Raw genomic sequence first — 18,061 nt, forward strand, 5'->3', positions numbered from 1 at the left:
TTTTTAATATCTCTCAACATCAATGGACTCCTCAATTTCCCAATAAGAAGACATAAGCTAACAGATGGATACATAAATAGGACAAAACATTTTATTGCATACAGGAAACAAACATAATGACAAAGACACACTTCCTAAGACTCAAAAGCTGGAAAAATATTATCGAAGCAAATGGTCCCAAGAAACAAGCTGGAAGAACTGTTTTAATATCCAGTAAAATAGACTTTCAATCAAAAGCTATCAAAAGAGATGAGTAAAGACACTTCATACTCATCAAAGGAAAAATCTACCAAGATGAGCTCTCGATTCTGGACATCTATTCCTCAAATGCAAGGATACACACATTTGTAAAAAAAAAAACATTACTAAAGCTCAAAACACACATTGATCCTCACCTAATAATAGTGGGAAACTTCAAAACCCAACTCTTACCAATGGACAGGTCATGCAAACAGAAATTAAAAAGAGTCCCAGAGAAAGTAACAGAAGTTATAAACCAAATGGATTTAACAATATCTATAGAACATTTCACCCTCAAACAAAAGAATATATTTTATTCTTAGCACCTTATGGTACCTTCTCCAAAATTGACTATATAATCATACACAAAACAAGCCTCAACAAATATAAAAAAAGTGAAATAATCCCATGGATTTTATCAAATCATCACAGAATAATGCTGGTCTTCAATAACAACAAAAACAAGAGAAACCATACATACCATGGAAACTGAATAACTCTCTACTTAACTTGGTCAGGGAAGAAATAAAGAATGAATTAAAACTTTTATGAATTTAATAAAAATGAAAGCACAGCATACCCAAACTTATGGGACACAGGAGAGCAATGCTAAGAGGAAGATTCGTAGCACTAAATACCTTCATAAAGAAATTGGAGAGATCTAACACTAACACATTAATAGCACATCTGAAAGCTCTAGAACAAAAGGAAGCAAATACACCCAAGAGGAGTAGACAGTAGAAGGTAATCAAATTCTGTGCTGAAAGCAACCAATTAGAAACAAAGAGAACTATACAAAGAATCAATAAAATTTAGAGCTGGTCCTTTGAGAAAATCATCATGATCAATGAACCCTTAGCCAAACTATCGAAAGGGCAAACATACAGTAACTAAATTAAGAAAATCAGAAATGAAAATGGAGGCATAACAACAGAAACTAAGGAAATTTTAAAAAAAATCATCAGATCTTGCTCCATACTCCATAAAACTGGAAAATCTAGATAAAATGGATGATTTCTAGAAAGATAATCATTAATAAGTTAAATCAACCAGAAAACTATCTAAACAGCCCCATAATCCCTAAGGAAATAGAAGCAGTCATAAAAGGCCAACCAACCAAAATAGCCAGGGCCAGAGGATTTTAGGGCAGAATTTTATCAGACCTTCAAAGAACACCTAATACCATTACTTCTCAAACTATTCCACAAAATAGAAATAGAAAGAACACTACCTAATTTATTCATCTGACTGATACATAAGCCACACAAAGACCCAACAAAAGAGAGATCAGACCAATTTCACTTATGAATATTGATGCAAAAATAGTCAATACCAAACAACCAGAGCTCCCAGGGACTAAACCACTATCCAAAGACTAAACATAAACAGAACCATGGCTCCAGCTGCATATGTAGCAGAGGATGGCCTTGTTGGAGGAGAAGCCCTTGGTCCTGCCAAGGCTGGACCCCCCAGTGTAGGCAGAAAGTGGGGAGTGGTTGGAGAGGTGGAACACCTTTATAGAACAAGGGGAGGGGAATGGTATAAGGGGCTTATGGACAGGTAACTGGGAAAGGAAATAACATTTGAAATGTAAATAAAAAATCCAATAAAAATACTCAATAAAATTCACAAACAAAAACCAAGAACACATCAAAACAATCATTCATCCACCATAATCAAGTAGGATTCATCCCAGAGATGCAGAGAAGGTTCAATATATGAAAATCCATCAACATAATACTCTATATTTAAAAAAAACAACTCAAAGAAAAAAATTCATGTGATCATTTAATTAGATGCTAAATGAGACTTCAACAAAATACACCATCACTTTATGTTAAAAGGCTTGGAAAGGTCAAGAATTCAAGGCATATCCCATAACATAGTAAAAGCAACACATAACAAACCAACAGCCAACATTAAATTAAATGGAGAGAAATATTAAGCAACCACACTAAAATCAGAGACAAGAAAAGGCTGTCCACTCTCTTTCTCTCTATTTATACAATATAGTAATCAAAGTTCTAGCTAGAGCAATTAGACAAAAAAGAAGTGGGGGGGAAGAAATACAAATCATAAATGAGGAAGTTAATTTGCAGATGATAAGATAGAATACATAAGTGACCGCAAAATTTCTACCAGAGAACTGCACCTGATAAACAACCTTAGAAAAGTGGCTGGATATGAAATTAACTCAAACAAATCAGTAGCCTTCCCCTACAAAAAGAATAAGCAAGCTGAGAAAGAAATTAAGGAAACAGCACCCTTCACAATAGTCACACCTAATATAAATTACCTTTGTGTCACTCTAAATTAGCAAATGAAAGATCTCTATGAAAAGAAATTCAAGTCTCTGAAGAAAGAATTCTAAGAAGACCTCAGAAAATGCCAAGATCTACCATACTGATGGATCAGTAAAATTAACATGGTAAAAATGGCAATATTCCCAGAAGAATTCTACAGATTCAGTGCAGTTCACATCAAAATTCCAACTCAATTCTTCTGAGATAGAAAGAGCAAGCCTCAACTTCGTTAGGAATACAAAAAACAAACAAACAAACAAATAAACAAACTGTTCTCAAAAATAAAAGAACTTCTAGTGGAATCACCATCCCTGACCTCAGGCTGTACTACAGAGCAATAGTGATTTACAAAACCCCATAGGATTGGTACAGAGATAGGCAGATAGATCAGTGGAATAGAATCAAAAACCCAGAAATAAACCCACATACGTATGGTCACTTGATCTTGACAAAGTAGCCATAATCATATAGTGGAAAAGAGACAGCATTTTCAACAAATGATGCTGATCTAACTGGAAGTCTGTATGTGGAAGAATGTAAATTGATCCATTTTTGTCTCCTTATACAAATCTCAAGTCCAAGTGGATTGAGAACCTCCACATAAAACCAAATACCCTGAACCTAAGAGAAGAGAAAGTGGGAAAGAACCTTGAACACATCCACACAGGGGAAATTTTCCTGAACAGAACACCAGTGGTTTGGGCTCTATCATCAACAATTGACAAATGGAACCTCATGAAACTGAAAAGTTTTTGGAAGGCAAAGGATATTGTCAATAGGATAAAATGTCAACCTACAAATTGGGAAAAACATTTTACCAATCCTAAATTTGATAAAGGATCAATATCCAAAATATACAAAGAACTCAAGAAGTTAGACTTTCGAACACCAAATAACCCAATTGAAAAATGGGGTAAAAGATAAAGAATTCTCAACTGAGGAATCTCAAATGGCCAAGGAGCAACTATAGAAATGGTCGACATCCTTAGTCATCTGGGAAATACAAATCAAAACCACCCAGAAATTTGACCTTACATCCATTAGAATGGCTAAGATCAAAAACTCAGGCAACAGCAGATGTTGGTGAGGATGTAGAGAAAGAGGAACACAATAGTTCTATGTGAAGACCCAGGTATACCACACCTGACATATACCCAAAGGTCGTTCCAACATACAGCAAGAATACATGTTCCACTATGTTCATAGCAGCCTTATTTATAACAGCCAGATGCTGGAAACAAGCCAGATATCCCTCAAAGGAAGAATGGATACAGAAAAAGTAAAATACTACTCAGCTATTAAAAAAAGACGACCTCACAAACTTTGTAGGTAAACTGATGGAACTAGAAAATATCATCTTGAGTGGGGTAACCCGGGATCCAAAAGAATATAGGTGGTATTTACGCACTGATAAGTTGATATTAACCCAAAAGTTCAGAATACTCATGATAAAACTCACAGACCATATGAAGCTTAACAAGGAAGGCCAAGGTGTGGATATTTCAATCCCACTTAGAGAGGGGATCAAAATAATCATAGAAGTCAGAGGACAGTAGGAAGCTTGGTGGGAGAAGAGAGGTGGAGGAAAAAATCTGGGGGTCAGGACAAGGTATGGGAAGAGAGAGTAGAGAAATCCAGAAAGCCTGGGCAACAAATAGAAATAAGTAGCAATGGGTGTGCGGAACTTGAGGAACCATTAGAAAGTTCCATTAGAAAGAACCATTAAAAAGGGATGTGTGCAGTTCCCAGGGCCCAATGTGGATGACATTAGCCTGAATACCCAACATCAGGGAGATAGAACCTGAAAAGAAACTGACTACCTCCAGTAGATAGACATGGCCCCCGGTGAAGGGATGGGGCTACCCACCCAAAATATTTTTAACCCAGAATTGTCTCTGTCTACTGGCAAGGCAGGGACAAAAAATGGAGCAGAGACTGAAGGAAAGGCCATCTAGAGATTGCCTCACTGTGTGATCCATTCCATCTGCAGACACCAAACCTGATACGATTGCTGATGTCAAGAAGTACTTGAAGATGTGAAGAAATTCTTGAAGGCAGCAGCCTGATATAGCTGTCCTCTGAGAGACTCCTCTAGCACCTGACTAAGACAGATGCAGATACTCACAACCAACCATTGGACTGAGCTTGGGAACCCCAGTTGAGTAGGTAGGGGAAAGACTGAAGGGGATTGCAAACGCATAGAAAGAACAACAGTATCAAATATCCAGACCCCTCAGAGCTCCCAGAGGCTAAATCAACAACCAAAGAGTATACGTGGGCTGGTCCATGCCTTCTGCTACATATTTAACAGAGGACTACCTCATCTGGCATCCTGGGAAGGGAACCTCTTGGTCCTGTGGAGGCTGGATGCCCCAAAGAACCGGGATGCTAGAGAGGTGAGGTAGTTGGTGTGTGGGTAATAGAGTGTATCCTCTTAGAGGCAAAGGGGAGGGGAAGGGGTAGGTAGTTCATGGAGGGGAGACCGGGAAGGGGGATAATATTCAAAATGTAAACAAACAAAACTATTAATAAAAAAGGAATACAGACTTGAGTTAGATGGCCACCTAAACTGCAGGTACAAATAGATCTTTGAGACAAGCCAAGGCAAACTGCCATTTATCCCTTTCATCATTTTTATGTCATATGTGCTACTAAACTTGCCAATATTCCATATTTCAAAAGAAAAATAAAGAAATAATTACAGTTTGTAAGTTTTTAAATTTTTTAATAAAATTTACTTTGAAAAAACAATACATTTTATTTTTTAAAAGGTTTATTTATTTTATATATATGAGTACACTGTAGCTGTCTTCAGACGTACCAGAAGAGGGCATCAGATCCCACTACAGATGGTTGTGAGCCACCATGTGGTTGCTGGGAATTGAACTCAGGACCTCCAGAAGAACTGTCAGTGCTCTTAACCCCTGAGCCATCTCTCCAGCCCCAAACAATACATTTTAAAGACAAACTTTGGAGTTGATTTTATAAATCTGGCAGACTCAGTTTCAATTACCCATAAGCCTATGTAAGTCCTATAAATTTTTCTTCTACATTAATATTGATCACTAGAGAAGAGTCATATAAGGCTTTCAGAATCCAAATTTTCACTAGATAAATAGCAAATTGAAGTATTATTCGTGATACCAGTGAGATTCCTTGGTTGCCTATCTTCTATCTATAGATATGCAAGTCCGCTATCCGTTTAACGGAGTACATCAACACTGTGGATTGAATTACCTGTAACTCAAGGATAGAAATAATTCTATTAGAACTCATTTCAAACCAGGTAGTTCTCTATTAGTAATTGTATTGGGCTATGGAGACATAATCATCAGAGACATAAAACAGTCATTTTGTATATTAGTAGTAAAAGATAAAATCATAAACCTTTGAGAATTCATAAAATATGTACTTTTGACTCACAGTTACAACAGTGATTAATTATACACTGCAAAAGAGGGCATTAAAAATAGGAGGCATCACCAAGGAGACACAGGACAAACAAACAACTAAACTTTTTATAAGTGCCAAGTCACCAATAAAGAAATAGATGTGGTATTTCCGAACAGTCTAAGAAATGCACCCAGCAAACTGAGACAGTGCAGATCAAGCTTCTAGATGATTCATCTAAAAACAAGAGACTCTTAGTCTACGTGCATTTCACTGTCTTTTGTACAACACACATCCTCACAATTATCCAATAAATAAATAAATAAATAAATAAATAAATAAATAAATAAATAAATAAAATCTAGGCAGACAGCTGCTTTTAAACCACTACGGTGAAATATTTTACATGAACTGTCTCTAAAGTCTACTTATCATATTATACCTCACCCCTATGAATTTGTAAACACAAAATGTTGCTCCACGTGGGATCAACCACTTAGTCCTCACAACAAAGGTTGGTGAGCTCTGGAGACAAATTCTTATCTAAAGCAGAGTATTCTTTAGAAGGAGCAGACACAGGACTCTCACCCAAAGTCTTAAGCTAGGAGAAAGTCACAGTTCTGAGATTCAGATTGAGGTACTCTGGCCACCTTGCTAAGTAAGCAGTGTTGACATCTGTTACCTGTAAAGATTACTCTGAGCAGTTCTAAGAGAAAAAAATCAGCATATTTTATCTCTAAAAATCTAAGGATTGAAATGTTTGATGCATTTCCCTTTGTCCTTAAAGGAAAATCAAGTTACGTGAAAAGGTCAGTAAATAATAGATTTGTAGGTAATACTCTTCTTGATTGCAAACTTTTCTCGACCCTTCAAGCCTAGATTATGATGACAGGCATTGTCAGAATTAGTCACTCCTCATAAGTTCATTTGATAACTGTTTATTTTTCCTCAATACATCCTCATATCTGTTCAAAAAATTAAGCATGAGCTCTAAAACATTCCTTATGTTAATGTTACATTGAAAATAAAGTAAGATAATAACCAGACAAATTGGTTCTTAGTTTTGAAGTTAAACCCAAGTAGCTTGTATACGAACTACAAAAGTAGATATCATAGGTTGTAGTCAAGTAGAACTCATAACACAGGTCTGAAAACTCCATAGATAAGCCAATATGACATGAATATCAGGAACGTTAATAATATGAAGACTGCTCCAACACCTGCACAGAATTCCACTGTTCTATAAATTGGAAATACTTGAAAAGACCAAACATGTCAGATGGCTTCAGAAATGCAGAGAACACCATCACAGCCTTTGCTTACCCCTCTTAAATGAAGACATAGACTGATGAACATAGATAATCCCTGCTCTAATTCTGACCAGATGCAAAAGCAACTAATTCTTTTCTTTAGTGTAAACAGTACAGACAGTTGGTGAAAATTTTTAGAAATATTATATCACTAGTATCCCCAACTTTATAAATGAGGAAACTGAGGCTCAGAGAAATTGAAGGACAGTTCGGGGTTTGACCAGCAGGCAGTAAAGGGTGAAGTTAGTATTCAAATACATAACTATAGATTTTATAATAAAATAGTTATTGATTTACCTTTACAAACAGTAGTTCTTCAGTATCTGTGTAATATTGTTTCCAGGATGCCTGGACAGTACCTAAGTCTCAATGCTTTTAAAATAACAGAATTAGAATGTAAGGTTTGCAATGCTCCCATATACTTTAAATCATCTCTCAATTACAATGTAAATGCAATAGAGATAGTTGCTATGATGTATTCTTTACAGAGCAATGCTGAAAACCATGGGTGCTCAGCATACACTAATTTTCTCTTCAATTATCTTCAATACTAGGTTGATTCTTCTGACAAGAAGCACGTGGATATGGAGATCTGACAGTACCAGTGGTATATGATGTATGATGTAATGATTCCAAAGTGCTGCCACATTCCACTGCGATTCCAACATGTTCTGTTGGGTATTATTTCTAATTCTTTGATTTAGTCAGAAATCTGCATGAAGATCCTTGTCCCCAATTAGTTTTTGATTGATCAATAAAGATGCCACTGGCTAATGATTGGGCAAAGGGAGATGGGACAGTACCCTTATTATTGTGTGGGCTAGGACAGAAGAGAGAGGAGGAGAGAAGAATAATTACCAGGTTTTGGAGGGAGAAGGATCAGAGTTAGGAAAATCATCCACATTGTAGGTGAGAAGGAATGTGGTCCTCCGGAAGAGCTACTCTGAAGCGTCGTGGGGAGCAAAGACTAGTGGGCCGCCTAGAAGGAACAGGGTAGCACAGATAGATCATAGATTTAGAAGAGTGTTGAGTCAGGAGTATCGGAGGGAAATATATAATAGCCAGTCAGAGGATCAGAACTGCCCAGCCTTTGAGCTAGCCAAGGCATTTCAAAAATAAGCTAACATGTGTGTCTTTCATTTGCAGATCCGAAGTTTCTGGGCGGGTGGCTGGAAGCAAGCAAACCACCCAGAGCACAAAGCAGTGTAACCGAAATTACTCTACATGTTCTTGGAGAATTTCGCTGGCATTTTTTTCTGTCAAGAAACCTTCCTGTGGACTATATATTGAGTGCCCTCAGCCACATATCCCTTCTCAAGCATTGTACTCAATGCTTCACATTTCTGATGACTCTCTGCCTAGATGTTATCATTAACTTTCTCTTTGCTCAAGAAAAAGCCAGTACTTCCTATCTCCATCATCAGAAAATCAGGACAGTGAAGGGCAGCCCAGAAGGACAGGGAGGACAGATGCTTTTACAGTTAGGACACTCAGTCTAGGTGCATAAATAACAATACTCACTATTTACATATGGCCTTGTCCATCCCAAGGCACATTCACTTTAAGAGTTTATGGTTACAACAGAAAAGACCTTGAGCAGTAAAGAGACATTTTCTCTTGGAGAATTAATGACTTGTGTCATGAAGTCAGAATTAGAAAAGTAAAAATTCCAAGTCATTGTAACCTAGTGCCATCCAAGCTGAAATCTTAAACCATTAATGCCAGTCTGTTATGTTTGCTTTTAAGATTCCTTTTTATGTTTGTGCCTATGTGTGCCTGCATTCCACATGTGTGATACCGATCAAGGAGCTCAGAAGAGGGTGAAACTGGAGTTACAGGGTTTTGTAAGCCACCTGGCGTTACACTTGGAGACTAAACTGGGTTTCTTAACTGCTGGGCCACCTCTCCAGGCACAGGTGTACTCTTTACATATATTCTTTTTGTTCTGCTTTGTTTCTAAATACTCTTGGTAGTACTTCCCACAGGGCTGTTAACTGCCTTGCTACTTTTCAAAAAAAAAAAAAAAAAAAAAACCACTAAAAAGTAAGTTTTTGATGCTTATTGGGATAACCACCTATGGTAGAACCTTTTTTTTTTTTTCTTTTTTTTTCTTTTTTTTTTTTCTTTTTTTTTTCCCCCAGAGCTGGGGACCGAACCCAGGGCCTTGTGCTTGAGGCAAGCGCTCTACCACTGAGCTAAATCCCCAACTCCAGGTAGAACCTTTCAAACAACACATTAATTACTCGCTCCTGTTGTCTTTGTTTGTTTGTTTGTTTGTTTGTTTGTTTGTTTTTTGTCATTCTCAAGGAGTTGAGATCTTGTGGTCTTCTCCTCATCATTATGGAGGGCAGCAAAAGGCATCAGTGTTCTGCACCGCAGAGGCAAGGCTAACATTTCTGATAAACAGGGTACCGCAGGCAAAGTCAGACTTTAATCACCGTCGATCCTCTTTTGTCTGGATGCTGTTTAAAATTAACCACATCTGTAAACTTTGTAAGTTAACTGACAAAAGTGGACATGCAAAGTTTCAGGGAAGAATTGATTTTATCAGAAGTTGATTCTATGATACTGTGTCATTATGGTGAAACCAACATTAAACAATTAACTGTTAGGATATTTTGATAAGTCAATTTAGCTCATTTTTATCCTAGTATTTTTTAGTTATTACCATTTTCTCTGAACATTTATTGGCATAAAGTCAATATTTTTTAATGCATAGCCATTTGGGGTAGGTGGTAAGTTATGTTTTACAAGAGGGAGATTTACTAATAAACTGGCTCTGGACAGAGAAAGTTATTCAAAGCAGAATCAACCGTGCAGGCTGCACTGCCTACTAGTGTAGCTGCTTCAGCCTAGGGCTTATTGTACATGCAAAGGAGAACAGCAAAGGTCTTATGATCAGAAGGGAAGAAATGACTGACAAACAGTGCTACTTCGAAGGAACTAATGGAATAATTAGTCCCAAAAAGACCAAAAAGACGGAAGAATTCATGATGTCATAAAAAAGCAGAGCTACTTAAATTGGATGAGAAAATAAAAATGACATGAACATTGTAAATATTCACAGATCACATCATTGACGTGTAATGTGCCGTTAAATGATGTCAAATTAAAGGGGAAATTACATATGTGAGAAGTAGGATGAATAAAAAAGAAGACATTTAAAGATACATGGTCCTTCAAGTGAAAATTCCTAACATATATTATCGAGATGATTATCAACCAGACAGAGGAACTAGGGGAATGAAATGTAAAAGAAAACTCAGGGTGGGGAAGACGCTGGTTAATAGCAGCTCATTTTCAAACACCATAAGTAGCAGTTAACTTTAAGATATCAGAGATCTTATTAGGGTAATTTGTTTCATATGAAGCAAACAGAAACATGGAATTTTTAGAAATAAATAATCGATCCTGTCACTCATTTCTTAAAATCTGTCTTTGGGATCGTTCCAAATATTAATCATGTGTCAATTTGTCAGGAAAAAAAATATCACCTTTAATTTACCTGTGATCAACTTCTCTTACTAAGTATACAAATCTCTACTGATTTGTTGCTCGAATCATTCTAGTAAAGTTTGGATTTCTTTGTAATGTATGCATGCTATTCAAAAGAGACAAGATTATTGTATGAGTTATGTGCAATGTCTCTCCTATCCTATGTCTAGCTGTTATATTTTGCTAATAGTCATTTACATTGTTAACTTGTATCTAATTTGAGTTTAATACATAATCCAGATACCTCCAAATGGCATACAGTTTAATTACTTAGAGTTAAATTCAAATGTTTAGTTAAACTGCATTTAGATTTGACCTTTTATAGTTTTAACCAGTATTTGGAAAATAGTAAAGAAAAATCATTAATTTGTACCCATTATTCTTTCCTTCATCTATTTTTCTCATTACAAATTGGAAGCACTCTACTACACAGGCAGTAACTACGTTTCTAGAAGAGTGGTTCATTATTAATTATGTTCACTATCTTATATTCAGTATTTTATGGTAGACTTATTGCCTCTAGTTGATAATGAAAGAATAGTCAAGATAAACTAGGACTATCATTTATGCCTGTTCAAATTGTTTCATACTCAAAACACAGAGCAAATGTCCAAAGAATGCCTTTATTCTTGATAGTGCACTAAGTTCTTTTTCTGGTATACTGAAAAAGAGGGAAACACTATACAATTTAAAAAGAAAAAATGTCATTCTGTTGGCAATGAGATATTCAAAGTAGTATTTTATCACTAGACATAAGTTTCATATTTAAACGATGGTATTTTTGAAAGCATATGTACCTGACACATCTCTTTAGATTACTCTTTAAAGAACAGACTTCATAAGCTATAGTGTGGCCATCAGTGTTTTGTGTGTGACATATGACAACTGTTTGACTTTTCCCCATTTAGTGTTCTATACAAGTCTAAAATTGAATGACCCTATCCTCAAAAGAAAGTATATCCCATATATCAGTAGAGGTAGGCATCTACATTCTTCGTGAAAGCTTATTCTTGGTCGCAGGAACCTTTATTCCTCGCACTAGGCAAGCAGAGGCAGATGGAATATCTCAATTTCAAGGCCAGCCACGGCTACACAGAGATGGCCTTTCTCAATAAAAACAGCAAAAATGCTTCTACTTCATTTCCAGACAGAAAAATACCATGTCTAGATATTATAAATCACTATGCACAATTCCTAGTGGTTTCTCAGCTTGTAGTAAAGAGAATCAATCATGCTTAAATCAGATTTCAACAGTGTGAGATAAAACAGATTAATAAAACACAGCAACTTTTTCCTGTTGTATGAAGAAAATATGCAGTGAAGCACATTCTATTGTAGTTACTGCATATGATGCCCCTTTGATTGTATTCCTCATTACAATGAGGGATGGTATAAGAGATATTAGGAACTACAGTCTGCATTAGTCAAACCAGAACAGGATAACTATAGGAAACAGCGTATTCAGATCAGTTTAATTAACATAAAAATTTATGTTAGAGAATTATTTAAATCTTCTATAATTACCACTTGGAACAATAAACTTCAAAGAAATATTGGCCTAATAAAACAAACTTTGAACTCTAGAGACTGGCAGTTTATAGAATGCCAAGATTGAAAATGTATAGAAACTGGGGCTCTATGATTATATATTGGTATTTGTTCTTGTCAATTAAATGAATCGTTATAAGGAAATCACTATACCTTTCGTGCCATCATTTTTCAGTTGCTGGAAATGAATAATAAGAAAGTTGCAAGGTAATTCTGAGCAACAAATATTTATGTACACAAGGAACATGAAGGAATGCTTAGCATTTGCATGGACCCTCTATTCAGTTAACACCAGCCCACAACTAAAAGAATTTTAAATGTTTTCAATAAAACGTATCCTCAAGTTAAAGAAACTTGTAAACGAATATCATAGTCCCTGCATGAAATTTAGAATCTGAATTTTAAGAACGATCTGTCTGAAATAAAAGAGAGAATGAATTTAAACACTGAGAAGAAACAGAGAAAAAGATGAAAATGTGAAACAAAGTGAATGACTGAACCAGCTTCAAAATGCTATTCAGAATTAATCACAGATACATAAGGAAACATTAAAATGTTAGTGCTTCAAAACTCAAGAAGTTAGACTCCAGTGGACCCAATAACCCCATTTAAAATGAGGTACAGAGCAAAACAGAGAATTTTTAATTGAGGAATCTCAAATGGCTGAGAAGCACTTAAATGTTTCAACATTAGTCATCAGGACCCATGGCTCTAGCTGATATGTAGCAGAGAATTGCCTTATCTGGCATCACTGGGAAGGGAACCCCCTTGGTCTTGTGGAGGCCTGACGATCAACAATAGGGAACATTAGGCTGCTGAGACAGGACTGGGTGGGCAGGTGGGGGAGCACCCTTAGAGAGGCAGGGGAAGGGAGGAGGGGATGGAGTCTTGTGGAAGGGAAACTGGGAAGAGGGTTAACATTTGAAATATAAATAAATAAAATTATCAATAAAAATAAAATAAAAACTATGCCAAAAATAAAAATTAAAGTTAAAGTAATATTTATATAATTAAAAACAACTCTCTGATCTGTAATTTAGAAGCATATTTTAAAAGCTTAAAAGGTTTTTTAAGCAATTTGGGGTTTTGTTTTGTTTTTTAATGAGATTTTTCCCAGTGAAAACAGATCATTTTCCTACAATGTGTTCTGATTATAGTTGCTCCTTTCTCAAATCCTCTGAGATCTTTCCTGTCTCCCTTGTCTTCTGAATCTAAGACAGATGGGGTCCTGAATACTCAGTACTGAGAGGAGAAGTGATCACATGCTCCCGTCTCTAACACAGAAGCTATCTCCAATTCATAACCCTTTGCGATTGAAATATTAGCTCTCTCCAGTAGAGTATCACTAGAGATGTATTTGAGTTTTGCTTTGTTTTGTTTTCTATGAAGTTAAGTATAGAGTTGTATAGCTCATAATTTTTTATCTCTCATTTTCTGTAAGGAAAAGATATTTAAAAAGTTCTCAAATGGTTCGTTTCTGAAACATGTTCATGATATTTAGACAACCAGTGTATACTTTCCCCTAGTACAGTAGGTTTTGAGGGATTAATAAATATGCTGATGAGATTTCTTCTGAATTTGGAAGAGGGGTAGGATAAATAGGGCCTGTGGTAAAATCCATGACAGGATAGGGGTATATATGGATTCATATTTAGTCTGAGTTGGCCTATGATACAGCAAGACATTGTAAATTTTCTTTTACACTTCATAATAATGTCAAGACCTAGTGCAGTTCTTGTGAGTTTCATTAATATTTAGACTAAGTTTAATGCCAAAAAGATGGAGTACCTAATAGAAACTAGTTTACTGATACAAGTAGGTAGCTATGTAGTACTGTCAATATCTCTAAACCTATTGCAATGACTTTGTGGTCCATATTATATGAACACCTTTTATTATTTGCACTGTGCATTAACATTTGTATTCTTAGAGGATTTTTGTTTTAGTTATAGAAAAGTCTCAAAGAATCTCACCATTTACAGGAATATGCCTACATTTTATTTACAAAATTTTAGGAATTGATGATCTAGTGGGTGACTATCAGATACTTATATGAAAAATAGCATTACTTTATTCCTTAAATATGCACATATTTTCCTAGATGGGGCATAAAGAATGCTTTAAAAATTATTCTCCCTTTAGTTTACATAGGCATTCATATACTATAGAACAAATCATCAGAAAACAATATGAACTTACTCTATGACAGTAGAAAAAGGCACTTACATCTACCTGAGCATCATGAGTAAAAATGTTAAAAATAGAAAATATGTGCATAGTTTTCTATGTCTGTTATGAACAATTTTTTCTTTATTCCTTTCCCCCATGTTATTCTCATGATACCACATGTGCAAAGGTGCTAGCATGCATCTATAGAAATGGATACAATATGAGATCTATATGAAGAAATTAATTTTCATATAAATAAATGAACCAGAAATAGAGTGGTTTCAAAAAATGTACAAATAGAGTTTGATCCTAAATGACACAAAACAAATACACCACAAATATGTAGAGACAACAAGTCGAGAACCATCTTCAAAAGAATTACTATTATTTGATCTGAAAATACTTCAAAATGATACGTGAAGTTTGGGGAGTGTTTTTCTTCAGTGAAAGAATGAGTCTAGAATTTATGTGGCAGAAGCAAGTATCCACTGAACAGCCACAAAACACCGAAGACATCATAGTATTTGCAAAGGACTCCTAAGGAGTGATAAACTTCATTCTATAGACCAGCCTTGTAGCTCACAGAACCTAACTTTTCACAAGGACACATTTGAAAAATATGACATAGAACAGTTCCCGAAACTTTAGTCAGGATAAAAGATATGGAACTTAATCTTTAAAAGAACCTTCGTTATTTTACAAATATCCAGAGATCAAGGAACCACTGAGAACTCACTCTGATAGCATATATTGATTATATAAATCTAAAAAAGATTGGACTAAACCATAGCAAGGTAGTTGCTATTTCTCAGATCTACCCCAGAGTAGAGGAATGCCAGGGTGGTGAGGTGGGAATGGGTGGATGGGAGAAGGAGCAGCTGCATAGAAGCAGAGTGAGTTGGTATGGGAGAGGGGGAACCAGGAAAGGGGATAACATTTGAAATGTAAATAATTAAAATAGCCAATAAAAAGTGTAACTTTATTAATTCATATTTAACTCATGAAAAGCTCCACCCATCATGAAGAGAAGAGTTACCAGCCAGAGTCTACTGACTGTGCCAGCTGTTTCAGCCAGGAGATGACATAGGCCTGCTTTGAGTCCTCAGGGTACAATTATATCACAGTATTTTTTCTTCACTTAAATCTTTCTCTACTAAAGAAAGCAATGCTGTTTCAATTCAAATTTACTCTGTATTTTCATAGAGTCATCAAAAATGAGCATGATTTCCCTGCCTTAAGAAAACCTTCATATTCTTTCTCACCACATCATTTTCTATAGGATTTTCTCCTCTACCACAAAATCTCTACTGTTGTCATGGAGCCCCTGGACACCTGACCGCTTGTCCATTAATCTTTTCCTGAAAGGTGGATTTCTTTCTGTAATTGTAGCCAAACTAGTCTCCTGAAGCAATCACATATCTCCAAGTTAAAAGCAAAATGGAATTGTATTTTGTTACTGGTCACCTGTTTCCTAATTCCATTCACAGCAACACCTTCTTCCAAGTTGTGTTAGACTCTTCCCTCCTCCCTGGGACCAGGTCCTGTGACTAAACCGTGACTGGGATCAGTGGATTCTATCTTATTAGTAACTAGCTATAGTTGCTGTCCAGAGCACACTAGAGACAGGTAATAGGGTAAGTCCAAGACTTATGATGAGGTATCCAAGAAACAAGACTAAATATTGTGCAGAAGAATTGAAATATATATCTAATATCAGAAGGAGCCACAGACTAAAGATTTTGTCCCCTTTCAATGTACGTTTGGCTTACAGACGTAAGATGATATTGAACGGAACACTAGAAACCATATATTACATTTTGTTCTGCAAAATTAAATAAGGAATGGATTTGACAGTAATAAGCTTATACACTTGCTTCTATTTTTTTTCTTGAAACAAACACAGTTTGAGAATATGTTTCTGACCCCTGATGTATAATTCAGCCCTCATATCTCTCTCTTAGAGGATTACCAACTATGTTGTCTAGATAATACCACAAAATAAATTATACAGAATTATATTTAGACACGCTGATTTAGCTGGAAGGATTTGCATAGGTGATGTAAAAATGTTGTTGTGTAATATTAGAAGAGCTATTGTCTAAAGACATTGTTGAATTTTAGAAGGCATATTAATTTTAAATGTGTATGTATATGTAAATTTAAAAACAGAATCAATCTTTAAATCCTTAATATTCTACATTACTTATGTTATATGTATTGGTGTTTTCCTTTCATGTGTGTGTATGTTTTATGTCATCAGAGACAATAAAAGGGCATTGAATTCCATAAGAATTGATTGCAAGTTGCCATGTGGGTGCTGGGAATCAAACCCACATTCTCTGGAAGAACAGGCAATGTTCTTAAACGCTAAGTCATTCCTCAACCCCTCCCCAAGTATAATTTTTAAATAAAACAAAATTTGACAAAACCATGTTAACCCCACAATGTTTCTGTACCTGGAATTAATAGTTGAGCAGTACAGGTCTTAGATCTTATTGTTTCTTTTATAGTTGTTTCTGAGCTATAGTTTCATGGCATCTCATTCATGTGTAGTTGTGGAAGAAAGAAAGAAAGAAAGAAAGAAAGAAAGAAAGAAAGAAAGAAAGAAAGAAAGAAAGAAAGAAAGAAAGAAAGAAAGAGAGAGAGAGAGAGAAAGAAAGAAAGAAACAAAGAAGGAAAGAAAGAAAGAAAGAAAGAAAGAAAGAAAGAAAGAAAATAGGTTATCTTCCAAAATGATGGGTTCCAAGTCATTTCTTGTCTACCACATTTAATTTATGCCTAAGAGTTATGTAGAGTAATAAAAAGACATTACTTTAAATTAAGAGAAGCAAAATTTCTGTGGTATAAGCATGAAGGATGCCTTTTAAGAAAATCACTCTAAATTAATTTTAAAAATTAGATACATGTATCCTGATTATAGAACCTAAATAGAGTGAAGCTTTTGGCAGAAGAAAAAAAAAATTGAACTCAAGGGCAGATGTTCAGTTTACCATTGTAAAGTTGAACAAAACAAATGATTTTTGTTATGATTTATTCGTATCAGATACAAAAAATATAGGACCTGCCTATAGACCTGCTGATCACTCTTTTGATTCCTTAGTGTCTCAGACTTAAATATCCCCAATGGTCTAGGATGGCTCTTTGAAATAAAATATTTTACTGTAAAAGCTTGGTCCTTAGTAAAATAAAGAGGAACTTACATGGTTACTCTGGGAGTTTAATACTCTTATTAATTTATGTAATCTAGAGGGACAGATCGCTGAGTTTTCTAACTGTATGAATTATTATCTAGTGTTCTTACTTCTGGCCTCTACTTCAAGTGATAGTCAGTCAATCAAGTCAAACCTGGTGAAGGATCTTCTGCAACTTACCGAAGCATACATTGCAAGAGAACAATATTCTTACTTAAGTTAAAGCTTCCTTAATCTGTCTCCAAAAATTCAATTAGTATCAATCAGAATAGAAATTTATCCATTTCTGTCTGTTCTCTCTACTCCATACTTTACAAAAGTAGCAGAATCGCCTTTTTCTGAAAAAGAGAATGAGGAGAAAGAGGAAGGAAAAAGGAAAACAAAAGGCAAAAAGGGTAGTCTGCTTCTCAGAAGC

This window comes from Rattus rattus, chromosome 5, assembly GCF_011064425.1.
Source record: "Rattus rattus isolate New Zealand chromosome 5, Rrattus_CSIRO_v1, whole genome shotgun sequence".
In the NCBI taxonomy this organism is placed as follows: Eukaryota; Metazoa; Chordata; class Mammalia; order Rodentia; family Muridae; genus Rattus; species Rattus rattus.